Source organism: Nycticebus coucang, chromosome 3 (assembly GCF_027406575.1).
Source record: "Nycticebus coucang isolate mNycCou1 chromosome 3, mNycCou1.pri, whole genome shotgun sequence".
In the NCBI taxonomy this organism is placed as follows: domain Eukaryota; kingdom Metazoa; phylum Chordata; class Mammalia; order Primates; family Lorisidae; genus Nycticebus; species Nycticebus coucang.
In genome coordinates, this window is record NC_069782.1 from 137,315,584 (window position 1) to 137,337,237 (window position 21,654).

A 21,654-nucleotide genomic window follows, 5' to 3' on the forward strand; every position below is an offset into this window, starting at 1 on the left:
TAGGCAAAGTCCCTCCTGCAATCATATCTTGCCCCCATAAAGTGTGACACACACTAAGGCCCCACCCCCCTCCTTCCATCCCTCTTTCTGCTCCCCCCCCATAACCTTAATTGTCATTAACTGTCCTCATATCAAAATTGAGTACATACGATTCATGCTTCTCCATTCTTGTGATGCTTTACTAAGAATAATGTCTTCCACTTCCATCCAGGTTAATACGATGATGTAAAGTCTCCATTTTTTTTAATGGCTGAATAGCATTCCATGGTATACATACACCACAGCTTGTTAATCCATTCCTGGGTTGGTGGGCATTTAGGCTGTTTCCACATTTTGGCGATTGTAAATTGAGCTGCAATAAACAGTCTAGTACAAGTGTCCTTATGATAAAAGGATTTTTTTCCTTCCGGGTAGATGCCCAGTAATGGGATTGCAGGATCAAATGGGAGGTCTAGCTTGAGTGCTTTGAGGTTTCTCCATACTTCCTTCCAGAAAGGTTGTACTAGTTTGCAGTCCCACCAGCAGTATAAAAGTGTTCCCTTCTCTCCACATCCACGCCAGCATCTGCAGTTTTGAGATTTTGTGATGTGGGCCATTCTCACTGGGGTTAGATTATATCTCAGGGTTGTTTTGATTTGCATTTCTCTAATATATAGAGATGATGAACATTTTTTCATGTGTTTGTTAGCCATTCGTCTGTCATCTTTAGAGAAAGTTCTATTCATGTCTCTTGCCCATTGATATATGGGATTGTTGGCTTTTTTCATGTGGATTAATTTGAGTTCTCTATAGATCCTGGTTTTCAAGCTTTTGTCTGACTGAAAATATGCAAATATCCTTTCCCATTGTGTAGGTTGTCTCTTTGCTTTGGTTGTTGTCTCCTTGGCTGTACAGAAGCTTTTCAGTTTAATGAAGTCCCATTTGTTTGTTTTTGTTGTTGTCGCAATTGCCATGGCAGTCATCTTCATGAAGTCTTTCCCCAGGCCAATATCTTCCAGTGTTTTTCCTATGCTTTCTTTGAGGATTTTTATTGTTTCATGCCTTAAATTTAAGTCCTTTATCCATCTTGAATCAATTTTTGTGAGTGGGGAAAGGTGTGGGTCCAGTTTCAGTCTTTTACATGTAGACATCCAGTTCTCCCAACACCATTTATTGAATAGGGAGTCTTTCCCCCAAGGTATGTTCTTGTTTGGTTTATCAAAGATTAGGTGGTTGTAAAATGTTAGTTTCATTTCTTGGTTTTCAATTCGATTCCAAGTGTCTATGTCTCTGCTTTTGTGCCAGTACCATGCTGTCTTGAGCACTATGGCTTTGTAGTACAGACTAAAATTTGGTATGCTGATGCCCCCAGCTTTATTTTTGTTACAGAGAACTGCCTTAGCTATACGGGTTTTTTTCCGGTTCCATACAAAACACAGAATCATTTTTTCCAAATCTTGAAAGTACGATGTTGGTATTTTGATAGGAATGGCATTGAATAGGTAGATTGCTTTGGGTTGTATAGACATTTTAACAATGTTGATTCTTCCCATCCATGAGCATGGTATGTTCTTCCATTTGTTAATATCCTCTGCTATTTCCTTTCTGAGGATTTCATAGTTTTCTTTATAGAGGTCCTTCACCTCCTTCATTAGGTATATTCCTAGGTATTTCATTTTCTTTGAAACTATGGTGAAGGGAGTTGTGTCCTTAATTAGCTTCTCATCTTGACTGTTATTGGTGTATACAAAGGCTACTGACTTGTGGACATTTATTTTATATCCTGAAACATTACTGTATTTTTTGATGACTTCTAGGAGTCTTGTGGTTGAGTCTTTGGGGTTCTCTAAGTATAAGATCATATCATCAGCAAAGAGGGAGAGTTTGACCTCCTCTGCTCCCATTTGGATTCCCTTGATTTCCTTGTTTTGCCTAATTGTATTCGCTAGAACTTCCAGCACTACGTTGAATAGTAAAGGTGACAGAGGACAACCTTGTCTGGTTCAAGTTCTAAGAGGAAAAGCTTTCAGTTTTACTCCATTCAGTAAAATATTGGCTGTGGATTTGTCATAGATAGCTTCAATCAGTTTTAGAAATGTGTCACCTATGCCTATACTCTTCAGTGTTCTAATTAGAAAAGGATGTGGATTTTATCAAATGCTTTTTCTGCATCTATTGAGAGGGTCATGTGATCTTTATTTTTGCCTCTGTTAATATGGTGGATAACATTTATGGACTTGCGTATGTTAAACCAGCCTTGCATCCCTGGGATGAAGCCTACTTGATCATGATGAATGACTTTTTTGATGATAAGCTGTAATCTATTGGCTAGGATTTTGTTGAGAATTTTTCCATCTATATTCATGAGTGAGATTGGTTTGAAATTCTACTTTTTGTTTGGGTCTTTTCCTGGTTTTGGTATCAGGGTGATGTTTGCTTCATAGAATGTGTTGGGGAAGATTCCTTCTTCCTCAATTTTTTGGAATAATTTCTGCAGTACAGGAATAAGCTCTTCCTTGAACGTTTGATAGAATTCTGGAATGAAGCCATCTGGACCAGGGCATTTTTTGGTTGGAAGCTTTTTTATTGTTTCTTTGATCTCAGTGCTTGAAATTGGTCTGTTCAGGAGCTTTATTTCTTCCTGGCTGAGTCTAGGGAGAGGGTGTGATTCCAAATATTTATCCATTTCCTTCACATTGTCAAATTTCTGGGCATAGGGTTTCTCGTAGTATTCAGAGATGATCTCTTGTATCTCTGTGGGATCAGCTGTTATTTCCCCTTTATCATTTCTGACTGAGGTTACTAGAGATTTTACTTTTCTATTTCTAGTTAGTCTGGCCAATGGTTTATCTATTTTATTTATTTTTTCAAAAAACCAACCCCTTGTTTCATTAATTTTCTGAATGATTCTTTTGTTTTCAATTTCATTGATCTCTGATTTGATTTTGGATATTTCTTTTCTTCTACAGAGTTTAGGCTTAGATTGTTCTTCTTTTTCCCATTCCATAAGATCTCTTGTGAGATTGTTGATGCGCTCTCTTTCTGTTTTCTGAATGTAGGCATCTAAAGTGATGAATTTTCCTCTCAAAACTGCTTTTGCAGTATCCCACAGGTTTTGGTAGCTTGTGTCTTCATTGTTGTTATGCTCAAGGAAGTTAATGATTTCCTGTTTTATTTCTTCCTGCACCCATCTGTTATTCAACAGAAGATTGCTTAATTTCCATGCCTTTGTGTGGGGTCGAGCCTTTTTGTTAGAGTTGAGTTCCACCTTTAGTGCCTTATGGTCTGAGAAGATACAAGGTAAAATTTCAATTCTTTTGATTCTGTTGATATTTGTTTTGTGTCCCAGGATATGATCAATTTTGGAGAATGTTCCATGGGGTGATGAGAAGAATGTATATTCTTTATCTTTGGGATGGAGTGTTCTATATGCGTTTATCAAGCACAGTTGTTCTAGGGTCTCATTTAAATCTCTTATATCTTTGTTTAATTTCTGTTTAGAGGATCTGTCCAGCTCTGTAAGAGGAGTGTTAAAGTTCCCTGTTATTATGGTATTATCAGATATCATATTGCTCAGACTGAGTAAGGTCTGTTTTAAGAATCTGAGAGCATTTAAATTGGGTACATAAATATTTAGAATTGAAATGTCTTCTTGTTGTAGTTTTCCCTTGACCAATATAAAGTGACCATCTTTGTCTTTTTTGACTTTAGTTGCTTTAAATCCACATGTATCTGAAAATAAGATTGCAACTCCTCTTTTCTTCTGAATTCCATTTGCCTGAAAAATTGTCTTCCAACCCTTGACTCGGAGCTTTAATTTGTCTTTTGAAGCCAGGTGTGTTTCTTGTAGACAGCAAATGGATGGCTTGTGTTGCCGCACCCACGGCATATAGCCGTAGTGAGGCAGTGCTGTCCGCGTTACAGAACGACGGGAAGGTGGTTTGTGCTCCCCGGAGCTTTGCCCCCAGCTGCCCCCAGTATGCACAGCATCAGAAATGTTGCCTAGCATACTCAGTTACCCGCTTAAGTTTAAAGATTGTGGCGTCTACTCATGTGTTTGTCATCCTGTACCAGAAGTCTGTTTGTTCTGATAAATTGTCAATATGTACTTTCCTAAGAATGAGCACAATGCACTACTAATCCAGATAGAGCACAGCCTTGTGAGCTGCTAAACTCAGTGACACCAACAATGAGCACATAAAGATGTTTTCCCACCAGTGAACTAAGACGATAAGCCCAAGGACATGAAATACAAATTATCTACATAAGTTACAAAGTCACTGAAACACATCCACCCACCATAAAGTCCTGTTCAGAACATCTTGTTTCACCAATTGTCACGCATAATAAAAATCAATAGGAAAAATAATACTTGTCAAGGAATTTACTCTAAATCAAAATTACAATTATCAATAACAATAAGATCAAATAGTAAATGTAAAATTAGTCAAGCATTAACATAAAGAAGATGTCAAGCTGTTCTAAAAAGATAATAAGAAACTGAGATAGGAGGAAGCGGGCAGAGTTGACTAATAACCGCCACCCTCCGGAAGCGGAACGTTAAAACATAACAATGCATGATAAATCACACTTGTAAACGCAAAGATAACCCGCACACGTAAGCAAAAAGATTGCATTATGTAAGCTCTGTAAAAATGTATAAATACCAACATGTATACCCAATAAATTCACAGCTGCATACTTCACCCGTGGTGTGCCAGACTGTCTTTCCTGCGCCGACCTCTCAACTTTCCTCGTTCCTTCTCCCATTTCCCCCTCGGACTGAAACCCACCGACTGAGCGGGCCGTTGCAGGTGGCGCCTCGAACAGGGACCTGAAGGACAGGCCACCGACTGAGCGGTCCGTAGCATTGTGTTTTTTAATCCAGTCAGCCAATCTATGTCTCTTCAGTGGGGAATTCAAGCCATTAACATTTATCGAGATAATTGATAAGTGTGGTAGTATTCTATTTGTCTTATTCGGTGAAAGTCCATTGCTTAGTTTTATCTTTTGCATCAGTGTGGAGGTTATGTTCTGTCCTTTAATTTCTGAGTTCTTACTTTGCTGCTGATCCATTGTGGTGGTCAGTGTGCAGAACAGGTTGAAGTATTTCCTGTAGAGCTGGTCTTGTTTTGGTGAATTTCCTCTATGTTTGTATATCCGTAAATGATTTGATTTCTCCATCAATTTTGAAGCTTAGCTTAGCAGGGTACAGAATTCTGGGCTGAAAATTGTTCTGTTTAAGTAGATTAAAGGTAGATGACCATTGTCTTCTTGCTTGGAAAGTTTCATTAGAGAAGTCTGCGGTCACTCTGATGGATTTGCCCCTGTAGGTCAACTGGCGCTTACTCCTGGCAGCTTGCAGAATCTTTTCTTTTGTCTTGACTTTGGACAGGTTCATCACAATGTGTCTTGGAGAAGCTCGGTTAGAGTTGAGGAGACCTGGGGTCCGATATCCCTCTGAAAGCAGTGTGTCAGAATCTTTGGTGATATTTGGGAAATTTTCTTTTATAATATTCTCTAGTATGGCTTCCATTCCTCTTGGGCATTCTTCTTCCCCTTCTGGAATTCCTATAACTCATATGTTGGAACGCTTCATAAAGTCCCATAATTCTGACAGTGAATGTTCTGCTTTCTCTCTCTTCTTTTCTGCCTCTTTTACTATCTGAGTTATCTCAAGAACTTTGTCTTCTACCTCTGAAATTCTTTCTTCTGCATGGTCTAACCTGTTGCTGATACTTTCCATTGCATCTTTAAGTTCCCTAATTGTTTCAGTTCCTTCAGCTCTGCTATATTCTTTTTATATTCTTCATATCATTCATCTCTTATTTGATTCTGTTTTTGGATTTCCTTTTGGTTATTTTCCACTTTATTAGCAGTTTTCTTCACTGTTTCCATCATTTCTTTCATTGTTTTCAACATGTGTATTCTAAATTCCCTTTCTGTCATTCCTAACATTTCTTTATAGGTGGAATCCTCTGCAGTAGCTACCTCATGGTCCCTTGGCGGGGTTGTTCTGGACTGGTTCTTCATGTTGCCTGGAGTTTTCTGCTGATTCTTCCTCATGAGTGATTTCTTTTATCTGTTTCCTTGCCCTAATTTTCCTTTCACTTCCTCTTGCTCTTTAAGTTCTCGTTCCTGTGGACGTTTTTCCACTGTTTTAGTCCTCCTCTTGGGGTCTGGAAGTCTCTCACTGACTCCTTGTATCCTCACAGGGGTGATCCCACCTCATAGGCAGATCCCACCAGCCAGAGATGCCTGGAGTCCTATCTCCCCCGACTCACGGTGCCCAGATGCAAGGAAGCTGTTACTTGGCCGCCATCTTGCTCCACCTCCAAGATGCTAGTTTTTGAAAACAGAATATTCTAGTAATGGTATCCAAGTTTAAATTGAATAATAAAATTTTTTTATCAATTCAATTAAGCTATCACTGCAAATTAATGTTTTATTTATTTGGGTATACAATAATGCAAGACTAACTTGATGTTCTTCCATTGCTATCCTGCCCCAATGATAAGCTATTGAAATATTTTCCGACTCCTTAACAGAATTGTTATTACCTCAAAGAACAACAATCCAACTCATCTCTGGGGATCCAATCAATTAAACCTTAACTCTTTATTTATCCATGTGTATCAGCTTTCTCTTTCCTGTCTTGCTACTGGTATCATTTGTCAATTACATGTCACAAACTGTCATTACTGAGAGAGGCATAATAATCATGCAGAAAATACAAGTTTCCATTTCAGAAGTCATAATCATATTTCATTGCCCTTCTAAGAGATTGACTTGTATGAATCCTGATCCTCAATTCAGTGGCTGGTCTGTTAGGCAAAAATATACAGTTGCAAGTTCATGGTGACACAAGTAGACTCACAATTACAAGATGATATTTAAATGCTTGACTAAGATGCAAACATGAATGAATTATGGTTTATAATAAGTTATGTCAGCTCTAAAAGCTATAGAAACACAAATGCAAATCCCTGGAGAAAATATTTAACTTCTCTGGGTCACTGGATCATGAAACAATGTAATCACACATCCTTTTAGATTTGTTTAGGATTTATCTATATATATATATAAAGTGTCAATAAAGAACATAGTATGCAATTAATAAATAATAGTATAATTGCCAAATTATAATTATACAGGGATTGGTTAAGAGTGCTCAAATCACAACAATTACTACTAATAACAGATATTGCATTTTCAGAAAATATAAAAAAATCTGTGAGTTAAACTTTTTCTAGATTAGATGACAACTCATCTTTGAAATATGATAACATTCAGTCTAAGATCACCAGATAACTATATTAGCTCATGCAGCCAGTGTTACTCTTGGGAAAATGTATTTCCTTAAAAACAGCATACTTAATGACTAGACAGTAATGTAGAAGATGTATGGCTCACCAACCCTGTACAATAATGAAACTTTGTGTATGTGTGCATGTGTTTTGTTTGTTTTTTGGAGAGGAGAGGAGGAAGACAAATTAAGATGAGAGAAAAGGAATCTATGATTAAAAAGAGATGTCTTGAGTGGTAGGGATTGTTACCCATTCAGCAAAGCTCATTTTTTCCCCATTTGCTGGGTGCAAAGCCAGACTGCATTTCTAGAATCCATTGTGGTAGGTTATGACCATGAGTCTTAGTTCTAATCAGTGGACATGAGCCCAACTTTTAGGTCTGATTAATGGAACCACTCCCAGTATTTACTCCATGTCCATTAAGCATCCACCAACTACATGCACACAAAAATTAAATCCCAAGACACAGGGAGAAAACTTGATAAAAGTTTTCAAGTTCCTGAATTATCATAGAGAGAAAATTCATCAGCTGACCAGAAACGCATGCCTAGGACTGTTATCTAAGCAAAAACAATCAACAAAATGAGCAAATAAAACTTCGACTGTGCTTGTGTTATTTTCCTTTTCCAATGTGAGGTCTCCATGTTGCTATTGTTGCCCTGCCTTAAATAATACGTACAGTCTGCAGATGTTATGCTTGACCATTTAGATTACCTGGTAGATTGTACAAAAAGCAAAAAGAGGCTCCTCAGATACAAATTATGTGCATTGAATATTTGGTGCAGTCTTGATTGGGTGCATTCTTTCCTCATTATGTACAGCAGTTTGATCAAGTTTGTCCTCACTATGATTCTCACTTACAATGACCTCTATGGCCCCACTCCTTAAATCACTGAGCAAGCTTCTCCATTAGTGCATTATTTGTTTTCTAGGGTTACAGTGAAAAAGTGCTACAGCCTGGATAGCATATGACAATGGAATTTTTTAAGCTGTTGAATGGGGTGTGCACCTATGGAAATTGTAGGGAAATCCTTTCTTCTTTTTAGCCCCTGATAGGTTACTGAAAATAGTCGGCATACCTTAGCTTGAGGCTTTCACAAATCAGTTCCTGCCTTCATTGCCAAATTGTGATCACACTGTGTCTGCCTTGATCTTTATATGGTCATCTTCTTACAGAGATGCAACTAAGTGTTAAGGCTTAACCTTAACTTGTTTTTAATTTTTCCTTTGGCAGGGAAAAACTTAAGCCTACAATGGTTAATATTATTAATACTTACGTAAACAATATATTTTTGACCCTTGTCACATATTGTGCCCTGGGCTTTTCTCTCTCCTTACTTAACTCTTTCCCTTATTTCACAGCACAATGCAAGATCTCCCTCCTTAAGATAGCCTGCTGTAACACTGTGAAACACAAAATTTTCTCCCTTCTGTGAAATCCTATATCATTGAAAGGCTAAGTGTGTAGCCTACATTGCTGTTTTGCTAGTAATGTCATGTCAGGGTTTGAATAGAAAAACAAAACCACTTAGAGACAGGGATCATTCACCCCTCTACACACACACACACACACACACCCCACACACACACACCCATACACACAATATAAACATACATATGTTTATGATTGGATACAGACCTTAAGTAATAGAGGGAATGGGTTGAAGAGCATTTATAATGTGTTTCTCTCTGGGAGAGATATTAGAAACTGGAATCTACAGGGACAGACAGTCAAAACTGGAATGGGGCTAAAAAGGACAAGCTGGAAACTGCATGGTTGACCTGATACCCATGGTGAACTAGAACCCATGTCAGTCTCACAATTCTATGGCACAGGTGTACTAGAAGAGAAGGTGGTACCTTTCATCATAAAACTAAATAGGTATTTGATCCAGATGCCGAAAAGTTGAAGTTTGAGATTTGACAGTAGTTGAAACAATGGGTTGTTTGCAGCCCCATGTCAACCAGATGAACCGACGACTGACAGACACCACACATGAGCTGCAGAAGCACCATGTCCTGCTCCCAAACTGCGTGTCAATGAAAGGTGGCTCCTGGTCCTCTTTGCCTTCTAAATCTAGTAAAAAATGTCCCTTTTGGACCCAGAAATAATAACTATACAGGGGAGAGAATTTTGGAAGCTATAGGTAAGCCTAGGTGAGTTGACACAATAAAAACACTAATTATCATTTACTGGCTTAAAGTGCATTTACCTTTTTTTGTTATCAAATTATTCCTTCACTGGATGTACATGAAGCAATTATATCTTTAATAACTGTGTTATGTAAAAAAGTAACAGGAATTAATAGGACGTGGCCCCTGGCATCAGACAGCTTCTAGTCCATTGAAGAAACAGAGTTACAGTCATAATTAACATACAATTTAATAAGTGTTATATAATGGTATATACAAAGTGGTACAGAAGGGTAGAGAAAAGGGGACCAGCTTTGTGCTGCAGTAATGGGGAGTTTTTACAGGGAAGACAAAACATATTAGGGAATAATAAATTTTGTTTATTTAGGCAGCTAACATGTATCAGTGACAATCAGTTAAGCAATTATGTGTGTATTGTCTCACTGAATTTTACAACTATTTTGTGATATTTTTTGGAGGGGGAAAATGGCCTTATGATAAAATGAATCTTTTTCTTCTGGGTAGAAACCTCATAACGGGATTAGAGGGTCAAATGGGAGGTCTACTTTGAGTTCTTTGATGATTCTCTGCAGAGCTGTGGATTCCCGTCCCCCAACCACAGGAGGAAACATGGGCTTTTTAAATCTGTAACCAGTTGGCCAATGCTTTGGCTATCCCTGGTTCTCACCTGGATGGTTCTGATCTCATCCTCTGGTAATTTTGAATTTGAGCAGTGGAGCTATAAAAAAAATGTTCATATCCCAAGTGCCTGCTCTGTCTTAGTTCTCTCTCTGGCCTGCCTGTCAGGAATCCTTTCCACAGGGAGGGTGACCAATTCCTCCTGATTTTCCTGAGATTTTTCTCATTTTAGCACTGAAAGTCTTCACCCCTGGGAAACCCCTCAGTTCTGAGCAAACTTGAATGGTTAAAAACATTCCTCCTTCTCTGAGTGAACAACTTAAATTGTGTTCTTCTTTAAAGAAATTTTTACAAAAAACTCAGAGGTAATTAGCTTTTTGTTTTGGAGAATTTCCAGACAACCATTGACAAGTGCGGGCACCTTATTAGGTGTCCAGAAACACAGACCTGGCTGATAGAAGGACGCCCTCTATCAACAGGATCTTGCTAGCACAGGCCATGAGGCAAAAGCCCAGCTGGGCAAGTGTAGCTTTTCCTACTACTGAGCATTTACTTTGTATTATGACTTTATTTCTGTAATATAATTTTTACCAATTAGCATTTTCCTAGGAATGATATTTGTTGAACCAGACAAGTTCAAATGTAAAAACAGTGTTAGTGATCCAAGAATCAACTTACATTTTTCCTGTTCAGGAGATTCAAATAGCAGTATTCCATAGCATGGTCATTTCAACATTATCCATTTCCCTTCCCCAAAGGCCTCCTATTTGTGGCTTATTATAAAGGTCATAATCAATAGACATTCTTTGTGACTCTCCAAGGATGTTTTATATATCTATAAAATCACAGCAAAGGATATGGTGCATACAACCCAGGCTGAGAGTTCTGCATATGGTTTTGAATCTAGCTTTGAGGCTCACAGGAGTGGAAATCCAGCCTGCTGGCCACTCACCAACACAGCCCCCATGATGCTGCATCTGGATAAAAAGAGTGTCTTTCTTTAATTTAGACAAAGTTGTTATATGGCAATATATAGTCTAGACTGGGCCTTGGACCTTTTGTTAATCTTGAAAATAGTTACTCACAAAATATAATTGAAGACAAATGTTACTGGAAAATGGAGATAGCAAACAAACAAAAGCTTGAATTTATTGACTCATAGATGGAAGTGGTTAGAACAACACACCCGAGAAGAATTTCACAGCTGGACTCAGGAACAAGGAAACCAACCAGGTTCTCTCCTTCTTCTGTTAGCCTTATTCTTTTCTCCTGCCTAAAGAAGCTTTATCCATGTGGATAAAAACATAACTGCTAAGAGCCCCTTATGTCTCATAGATGTAGTCCCAGGGAGAGACTGGTTATATTATCCCTAGTGGCAAGTCCAAAAGTCCTAGGAAAGAGACTCATTGTCCCAGCTTGGGTCAGGTGCTCCATCAGTCATGATCAGAAGAATGGGATCCTGAGGAAATATTACATCTCCAGAAACCATACAGAGGAGCAGAGGTTAGAGGTGTTGTTTTCTTGGACAAAGAGAAATACATGTCTCAGAAGGTATTCTGAAATTCTATCTGAACAATTAAGTGTCATTTCAACTGTATAAAAAAAGCAGATTATGCATTAATCACAGATTTGGTGTTAACTCTCTATAATATATAGCATAAAAAAAGGAGAAGCAAAAAATATATACTCAGCTTAAGTCCTCAAAAGTTTCATTTCTAACTTCATTTTCTCTTCTGTTAATTTCTGAGGTGCTCACAACTTGGTTCCCACATTACCTCCCTTGATCATACACTGGGCTAATTGTTCATTAGATTTTAACTTCCTTGTATCCTTCATAATAATTATGATGTACAGGACTATCAATTAACAATCACACACTTTCTATTTCCTTCATGTTGAGCCACAATGCAGCATGTAATCTCCAGAAATATTTTTGGAAAGAGATCTTGGGAAGATAAGATTTAGCATTGCTTGTACAAGGAAGTTTGAAGAGCCTGACAGTCAGCTTTCCAAATAAGTCCCAGGGACACTTGCTTACTTGCTGTATGAGTGTTCTTCAGAGAAACAGAACCAATAACAGATAGATAAGAAAAAACTTATCAGGCAAATTAGTTCACTCAATTATGGAGGCTCAGAAGCGCCATAATATGTCATCTGCAAGCTGGAGAAGTAGAGAATTTGGTGGTGTAACTCAGTCTGAATCCAAAGGCCCAAGAACCTGGGAGATCACTGGTAAATGTCTGAAGGCCCGAGAACCTGGAGTTCTGGTATTTCAGGGTGGAAGATAAATGTCTTCCCTCCAGAAGAGAGAGAGAATTCTCCCTTCCTCTGCTTTTCTGTCCTATCAGGGAGCTCAGGAGATTAGATGCTGCCCAGCCACATTGATAGGGTCCGATCTTTACTCAGTCTACTGATTAAATGCAAATCTTTTCTGGAAATACTCTCACAGACATTCTAAGAAATAATGTTTACCAGGTATCTGGGTATTCTTTCACTAAGACAAGTTGACGCCTAAAATTCAGCATCACACTTATTTTTTCCTTAGACTGACTGAAATACACGTCTATGCTAAGGAAAAATCTCAACCTGGACGCTTAGACATGTGTGTTTGTTATATCAATGACATGGCCTTAGTGTCCTTAAGTGGTTATATATGAATGAAATGAAAAGTCCATTATTCTTTCTGTTCAGTTGTCTACTTATAGTAACTTCTTACAGAAAGATGAAGTTCAGAACATTCACAGAAGGGATACTTTTTGTTGTTTCTAAAAGACAGAGGAATTCATGACACAGATTTCTTGATGAGAAGTTTGTCAAGGCAGGCAGTGAAAGTGATTACTAGCTCACTAATTTGAGATCATTAAAGTGGCAGTTGCTTTGCATGGTAGAAAAATACATTTTGAGCCATATTTAATAGGCACAATAACTAGAATTTGAATAACAAAATGGTACAGGAATGTGTTCCACAGAGAACACCTTGTTTAGTGAACTCTTCATGAAGATTTTTCATTAGCATATTTATTGTTAGGGTGAGAACAATGTTCCCAGAGTGATGGAAAATGGCTTTTCTTTGAAGTGCCATAATATATTCTTTTATACTTGTTACATTATTTGTGTTTAATTTAACATTAAAATGGTTTCTTTTGTGCTTGTATGTGTGTGTGTGTGTGGGGGGGTATTTTGTGATTCAAAAGTTCTTTCTCATTTAAACCTTCTGTGATCTATCAGGTAAGTAAAGTAGAATTGCCAGGCTTCCAAAATGTGAGGCTCAAAGACAATTCATGAATGTTGTGAGAGTTAAGCCAGTGAGTCATGCGATGGAATCAGAAAGTAACAAACTGAAGTTCTTTCTGATAGACCAAGTAACCACTGATCTGAATTGCACCAATTCTAAGGTATTGAAGTCTGAATACATGACGCTTCTCTTTAGAGACACACTTTGATATACCCATAGGAAAACTGCAAATTCAACAAGCACAAGATTCTCTTTACTGCTAAACTAACTCCTCAAGTTATTAGGGACATTAGAGTATGAGGCATTATGAGCTGGGAGGAAGGAACTCCCCTACCTGCTAATTTTGGCTAAACTCAGGTCACCTGTAAATATCATTATTCCTTTGCTTTGTTGACATATTATAATTGAAAGGTAATGATATGATGCCGGACGCTGTGGCTCACGCCTGTAATCCTAGGACCCTGGGAGACTAAGGCAAATGGATTGCCTGAGCTCACAGGTTCGACACTAGCCTGAGCAAGAGCAAGACCCCGTCTCTAAAAATAGCCGGGCGATGTGTGGCAGGCGCCTATAGTCCAAGCATTTGGGAGGCTGAAGCAGGAGAATCACTTTAGCCCAGGAGTTTGAGGTTGCTGTGAGCTGTGATGCTACAGCATTCTACTAAGGGTGACAAAGTGAGACTGTCTCCCAAAAAAAAAAAAAAAAAGAAAGAAAGAAAAAGAAATGATACGAATGAGTCAAATTAAATATATGTAATTAAATATATATGTATGTTTGAGTATAAACATGTGTACATATAAATTTGTATATTTAATTATATTATACATTATAGATAATAGTACTATCTATAAGGTTCATACCACTCTGCTTTATATTAAGACTCTACAACTTTCATAGTTATTAAGAGACTGTCTTATATTAAGGGTCTACAACTTTCATGGATATTAAGATATTAAGTGATTGTGTATTATTGAGACAATTAATAAAATTATATGTAAAACTACATAATATAGACATGGCATTTAGAAATGAAAAAAAAATGCCCTCTAATTTTAAAGCTAAATTTTGTTCTATAAACCACATCTCCATTTTCCTTTATTGATTTCAATGTTGGTGTTTTCTCTCATTACAACAGTACTGAGTATTAACCATCTGTTGAGGTATTGGTCTCAATACCTTAAAGCGACATTAGAAGCTGAGTGGGTAGGAGTGAAAATTATTTATGTGAGGTTCTAAAGTTAAATACACATAGGTTTTCATACTACCATAATTAATTTATTGTTCATTTCATGAACAATTATCCTCCTTTCTTACGAGGTTAAGAAATTTTCTATTTCAAAAGATTAAGGAGGTACAAAGGTGCAAAGGATACCTTATAAAATGCTTAAGTCAGGGCTCATAGTGTGCCCATTACCAGAAGTGCCCATTATACTGGACAGGTAATTTTTTATTCCTTACCCACCCATTTTTTCCCCCTTCTTGGTTTCCAGTTTCTTTTACATCTTTTTGGGCCGTGTATACCCACCACCTACCTCCTGATTATAAGTGACTACATGTGGTGTTGCTTTTTCATTCCTGAGACATTTCACTGAGGATAATGGTCTCTAGTTCCACCAAATTGGTGCAAAGGACATTATTTCATTCCTTTTTATGGCTGAGTAGTACTCCATAGTATACATGTCTATACACACCACATTTTCTTTATCCACTCATGAGTTGATGGGCATTAAGATTGATTTCACATCTTTGTAATTATAAATTTTGTATTTTAATATAGGTGCCTTTGGGTAAAATGAATTCTTTTCCTTTGGGTAGATACATGGTAGTGGGATTGCTGGACCATATGGAAAGTCTACATTTATTTCTTTGAGGAATGTCCATAATGTTTTCCAAAGATATTGAACTAATATACTTTCCACTAACAGTGTCTAAGCATTCATTTTTCTCTGCAATCACATCAGAATTTATTGTTTTTTGACTTTTTAATAACAGCTTTTCTAGGATCTGGAAGTGGGAGCCTAGAGGTGCAAGCACATTACCTGGGCCAAGTGAGTTGTTGTGCTACTCTCTCCTCTCTGCTCACAAGCTGGTCACCATAATCAATCTCTCTCTCTCTCTCTCACACACACACACACACACACACACACACACAAACACACACACACACACACATCAGGTAAATGTTCCAAAGGCTGTAAGAAGCCTGCAGAGCAAAATGAGACTACAGCAATCTCTAAAGCAACCTGGGCTCCCCAGTTTGTTCATTCAGTGATCATCATAATCGAGAGGCCGAATTATAGAAGAGAGTTGAGGAGAAAAAAGCAGGAAAAGCAGCGAGCTGCCAGAAAACAAGAAAAACAAAAAGCAGGAGCATGGAGAGCTACTGTCAGGCTTTACTGAGACACTAGGAAGAGTTCGAGCACCAGAGAAAGTTTTGCAGGGATCAAATGTTTTCTTAGCTGGACGATGAGGCCACAAGGAAGATTTCTTACAAGGAATTCCATAAGGTTCTGTAAAACTCTGATGTGATTCTGAAGTCTTAGTTGTCAGAGACCCGTTAGGCTGCTGCTGCTCCCAATGGAGAAGACTTTCCTGTGGTCAGAAGGCAACAAGAAGCTAGTCCTGATCTTCAACAAGATTGACCTGGTCCCCAAGGTGATTGTGGAGAAGTGGCGGGATTACTTTTGGAATGAGTTGCCAAACATTGCTTTCAAGGCCAGCACCCAGCATCAGGTCAAAAACCTGGATCATTGCAGGGTATCAATGGAGCAGGTCTTTGAGTTGCTGCTGGAAAGTACCCTGTTTCCCCGAAAATAAGACAGAGTCTTATTTTAAGGTGTGCTCCCAAAGATGTGCTAGGTCTTATTTTCGGAGGATGTCTTATTTTCGGGGAAACAGGGTAGAGCCTGCTTTGGAATTGAAAATAGCGTGAGAGTCCTGGAGAACTATTGCCACCTTGGTGAAGTTGACAGCTACATCCATGCTGTGTTGTAGCCGTGCCCCTGATGTTGGGAAGAGCAGCCCGATCAATGGCCTAAAGCACAGCTGTGCGTGTAATGTGGGCATCATTCCTGGAGCCACTAAAGTCATACAGGAGGGAATCTCATTTATTTTGATGTCAGTGATTTTTTTTCCCCCTTACATAAGCTAAATTGTGTTCTTCATACAAGATAATGCAGATCATGAGCATGGATGTTTGCTCTATATCCAGGCTCTGGGAGCTGCTGGTACACTGAAGGAATTACGGACTTTTTCCAACTATTCTCAGTCCCTTTGGCTCTGAGAATCTAGTGAAACAATCTCACACTTATTGATAAGCAGGGATCAATCCCTTATTGATAAGCAGGGGTCAGGCCATCGCAGTTTTCTGATGGCCTCATACTGAGAGTCGGAGAGTTGGCTACCTTGAGCTGTACCCTGGGATGAATGTCCAAGAGAGAGAACACTGCTGCTTCCCATATGAGCACAAATCCATTTACTTAGTGCCAACTCAACCTTTAAATGGTCTCTGCATATTGCAAATCCCAGGGACAAATTGTTTACTTTAGAGTAAGTATGAGATTAAACATTTATAAAAACATTTATGAAGTTCTGCTATACCTATCATCTCATTAAACTTTGAACTAACCCCAATAAGGCACTTTCCTCACATTTCACATGAAGAAACATGACTTAACTGTGTAGCTTCTGAGTAGAAGAGCTAAGTCTTGAAATTTATCTGCTTTTGATGTTTCATGCCGGTCTACTTCTTCTTAATGATTTTAGTGTAATTAATCATTCCATGGTGGCAGATATTGTAGAAAAGCATTCAGAGGCCTTAAATCTTGATGTCTCATGAGCTCATGCTGAGAATGATGCTGGCTTTATAGGAGTCATTTCTTCCTTGATGGAGATACATCGCAGTGGAGGAAAGACCACATCACTCTAAGATACGTACCACTTCTTACCATACATAAAGAGGAATCCATTTGGACTGATGCTTGGTGAATAACTTTTTCTGCTCTTGATTGGTAACTTGTGATCCATTCTCTCTCCATTTGGGAGTGGTGCTTGCCCAACTTCATTGTGAATGCCCCAGTTAACCTCCTTTATTTTTTTTCAAAAAATTATTTCCATTTTTTCCCCATACATTTCAGCAGCTTTAATTTTTTTTAAATAATCTGATTTGGCTGTGTCAGAAAGAGTGCCCTATGTATGTAAAAAATAGAAGAGTGGAGAAAATCTTAGACCCAGGAGACCTTGAGTCTGTTGATGGACCCAGTAGATGTAGCAGCCTCTTCATGCAAGTTTGCACAATCTGCCCACGGGAGAACTGGCACAGCAGTCCACACTGCTTCTTCTATAGGACTGTGATGTGCTTTGTTCCATTACTTGTTATTTTTATTTCTATGATTTTACTTCCTGTCCACTACAGTTCCTCTTAGATCGTTCCCTCATTGATAAGCAAAAGTCACCCCCTCCCACCTGGCTTAGTTAGTTCAGAGTTGCAGATTAACTCTGATGACCACCTTGATGGTGTCATGTGTATTATGCACCCCATCCCCTTTTCTTCAAGGATTAAGATCACCTTACAAAGAACCTTTGCAACACCTTAGAGCTCAGTAACACTCACAAACAGAGAAGGAGCATTTGGGGAATTTATTTTCCCCATTTGGGAATCCTCTAGTTGCATTTGTGCAGATAATTTTCCTTCTGTGAATAATTTTTTAGAGAAATAGCAAACCATATATTATTTGGTTTGCTATTTAGAAACCAAAAAAAAAGAAAAATAAGAAATCAAAACTTGAAATGGGCATTAGAGGCAATAAAATCAAATTCCTTTCATTTCACAGGTAAATAAATTATTACATTAATGATACAATATCAGGTGATGAACTTCACTGAGAATCTGACTAATCTGTAGATATATCAGAAGTAAATCCATGTACTTATTCAATTTCAAGCATTTTAAAAATTTACTAAAGCCCTATTCCCTTTAGATTAAAAAGTAGCTCAACAGTCAATATGGTTATTGTTCTGATCATTTTGGTAGCTTGTATAGAAAACAAATTAATTATCTTATATTTATCTTGCAGTTTTCTATAGTCTTTCTAATTACATCACTTCATTAATATGTTTACAGAAAATATACACAGAAAGGAAAAAAGAAACCGGAAAGGAAATGGACCAGAAAATAAGCCAAATTCAACAAATAATTTATTCTTTGTGGTTTCCCACAGCTTACATTTACTTTACATTTTCGTTTCTATGGTAAAATAAGCTGTAATTTTTAAAGCATTTAATGTATATATATTTTTCAATCAGAAAATTAACTTAACAGAAAATTCAAATAGTTAATGTGCTTATGATCATCATTTTTGTCACAGTAAAACTGAGGAAGACAAACTTTGCGAGTCCAACTCCTTATCCAGATATATCTGAAGGGAGAAATCATCAGAGAATTTCCTATGCTAAATTGATAATGCACAACCTAGAAAAAGAATGCAGGCCCTCCACACTTGAGTGATGATCTTGAGCGAGAAATGTTATTATAAATGTACGGAATCATGAAATAAAGCTATTATAATTTATCATGAAAATATAACAGATCTGCTGCAGATAAACACAGGCTCAGCAAAATCTCAAATCAAATAAAGTAGGGTTTAAAATCATAAGTGTTTTCAGGTGGCTTAATATTCTCCTGTGTAAAATCATCATATTAATGTCTACATTATGAATATATAATATGCTTCATCAGGGCTGATAGACTTAGGCCAAGAATTGCAAGAAGTCTCTGCAGGACAAGTAAGTGAGTATATATCCCCATGTCAGAAAGCTACTGAATAAACAGGTCAATGTGTCTTCATTCTCATGTTCAAGTTAAAGAGCCAGAAGATGCTGAAACCTCAGAAATTTGCCTAAAGTAGATCATGAGACAGAGTCACGGTCTCGGTCAATTCCTGGCAAAGCAGAGTGTGGTTTGCTACACTGTGCATGCGCCTGAGGTCTCCATAGAGGAAATGGCTGTGTGTGTGTGTGTGTGTGTGTGTGTGAGAGAGAGAGAGGGTGTGTGTGTGTGTGTGTGAGAAAGAGAGAGAGAGAGTGTGTGTGTGTGTGTGTGTGTGTGTGTGTTGGGGGAGGCATGTGTTTTAATTATTGAGGCTTTTTATCATCAGAAAAAAATTGTCATGATATTTGATTTGCCCATGAGTAAAAGGTAAATTGTCCACAATTAAAAGCAAAAGAATAATATGAAAGAAAGCAAATTCAGGAAGTAGATGTCATCAATTTCAGGTTGTGGTTTTATATAAGAAAAATTCTAGTCCCAGCTATAATATCAATTCACTGGATGGCCTTTGGGGACTCATAAACTGAATTAGAAGGTGGATTTTATATTGTACTTCTGATAGTTCTATCATAAGGCAACCTTGACTCATGTAAATTTGTAAAACAAAAAAAGGGGAGAGTATTAATAGCCTATAAAGCACAAGTCAAGAAAAAAATTCACGGGGGTCAGTCATTACACACAGCTGGAGACAGACATTGAAACAGTGTTAATATGACTCATACTCTGTCCTCTTACCCCAAGAAATCAATATTGGTTCATTCAAATTGATTTTTTTTTTTTACAGAAGCCATGATCTAAAGTATGTCCTAGAATCAAATAGATAAGAGAGATGAAAACACTAATAAACCTAAAAACCACACCTAACTCTAAGATTGTATGATATTCTATATATTTTTTTCCTTTTATTAAGTCATATACACATAGATCATGAATACATTTATGCATATGTGGGGTACAATGTGTTGATTTTTTATACAATTTGGAGTGCTTACATCAAACTAATTAACATATCTTTTGCCTCATTAACTTGATTATTGTGTTAAGACATTTATGTTCTATACTTGATAGATTTGACTAGTACCCTTGCAATATGCTCCATGGGTGTGGTCCTGCCTTTTACCCTCCCCCGATTACCACTCCATTCTCTCCTTCATCCTGAGCTATAGTTGTGATCTACCTTACATAAGAAAGTGTGAGTAAATATAAATTAGTTTCATAAAATTACTGAGTACATTGGATACTTTTTCTTCCATTCTTGAGATACTTTACTAAGGAGAATATGTCCCAGCTCCATCCATGGAAACATAAAAGAGGTAAAGTCTCCATCTTTTTTAAGGCTGCATAGTATTCCATGGTATACATACACCACAATTTATTAATCATTCATGGGTTGATGGGCACTTGGGCTTCTTCCATGACTTGGCAATTATGAATTGAGCTGAAATGAATAATCTGGTGCAAATATCTTTGTTATAAAGTGATTTTTTGTCTTTTGGATATATACGTAGTAGAGGAATTGCAAGATCAAATGGCAGGTCTATTTTTATATCCCTGAGTGTTCTCCAAACTTCTTAGCCATTGCAATCAGGCAAGAGAAGGTGATCAAGGGTATCCATTTAGGATCAGAGGAGATCAAACTTTCACTCTTCGCAGATGATATGATTGTATACCTGGAAAACCCCAGGGACTCAACTACAAAACTCTTAGAAGTGATCAAGGAATACAGCAGTGTCTCAGGCTACAAAATCAATACTCACAAATCAGTAGCATTCATATATACCAATAATAGTCAAGCTGAAAACAACAGTCAAGGACTCTATTCCCTTTACAGTGTGCCAGAGTAAATGAAATATCTGGGAGTGTACCTAACAAAGGATGTGAAAGATCTCTATAAAGACAACTATGAAACTCTGAGAAAAGAAATAGCTGAAGATGTCAACAAATAGAAAAACCTACCAGTGTGGCACCCGGGGCTCAAAGGACTAGGGCACTGGCCCCATATGTCGGAGGTGGTGGTTCAAACCCAGCCCAGGCCAGAAACTGCAAAAAACAAACAAACAAACAAACAAAAAAAAAACATACCATGCTCATGGCTGGGAAGAATCAACATTGTTAAAATGTCCATACTACCCAAAGCAATCTACAGATTTAGTGCAATCCCCATTAAAGCACCTCTGTCATACTTTAAAGATCTGGAAAAACTACTACTTCTTTTTATATGGAAACAGAAAACACCTCGAATAGCCAAGACATTACTCAGAAATAAAAACAAATCAGGTGGAATCATGCTACCAGACTTTAGATGATACTATAAATCTGTAGTGATAAAAACAGCATGGTACTGGCACAAAAATAGAAAGGTAGATTATGGAATAGAATTGAGAACCAAGAGATAAACTAGACACTTACTGTCATTTGATCTTTGATAAGCCTATCAAAAATATTCAGTGGGGGAAAGACTCCCTATTTAACAAATGGTGCTGGGTGAATTGGCTGGCATCTTATAGAAGACTGAAACTGGACCCACACTTTCA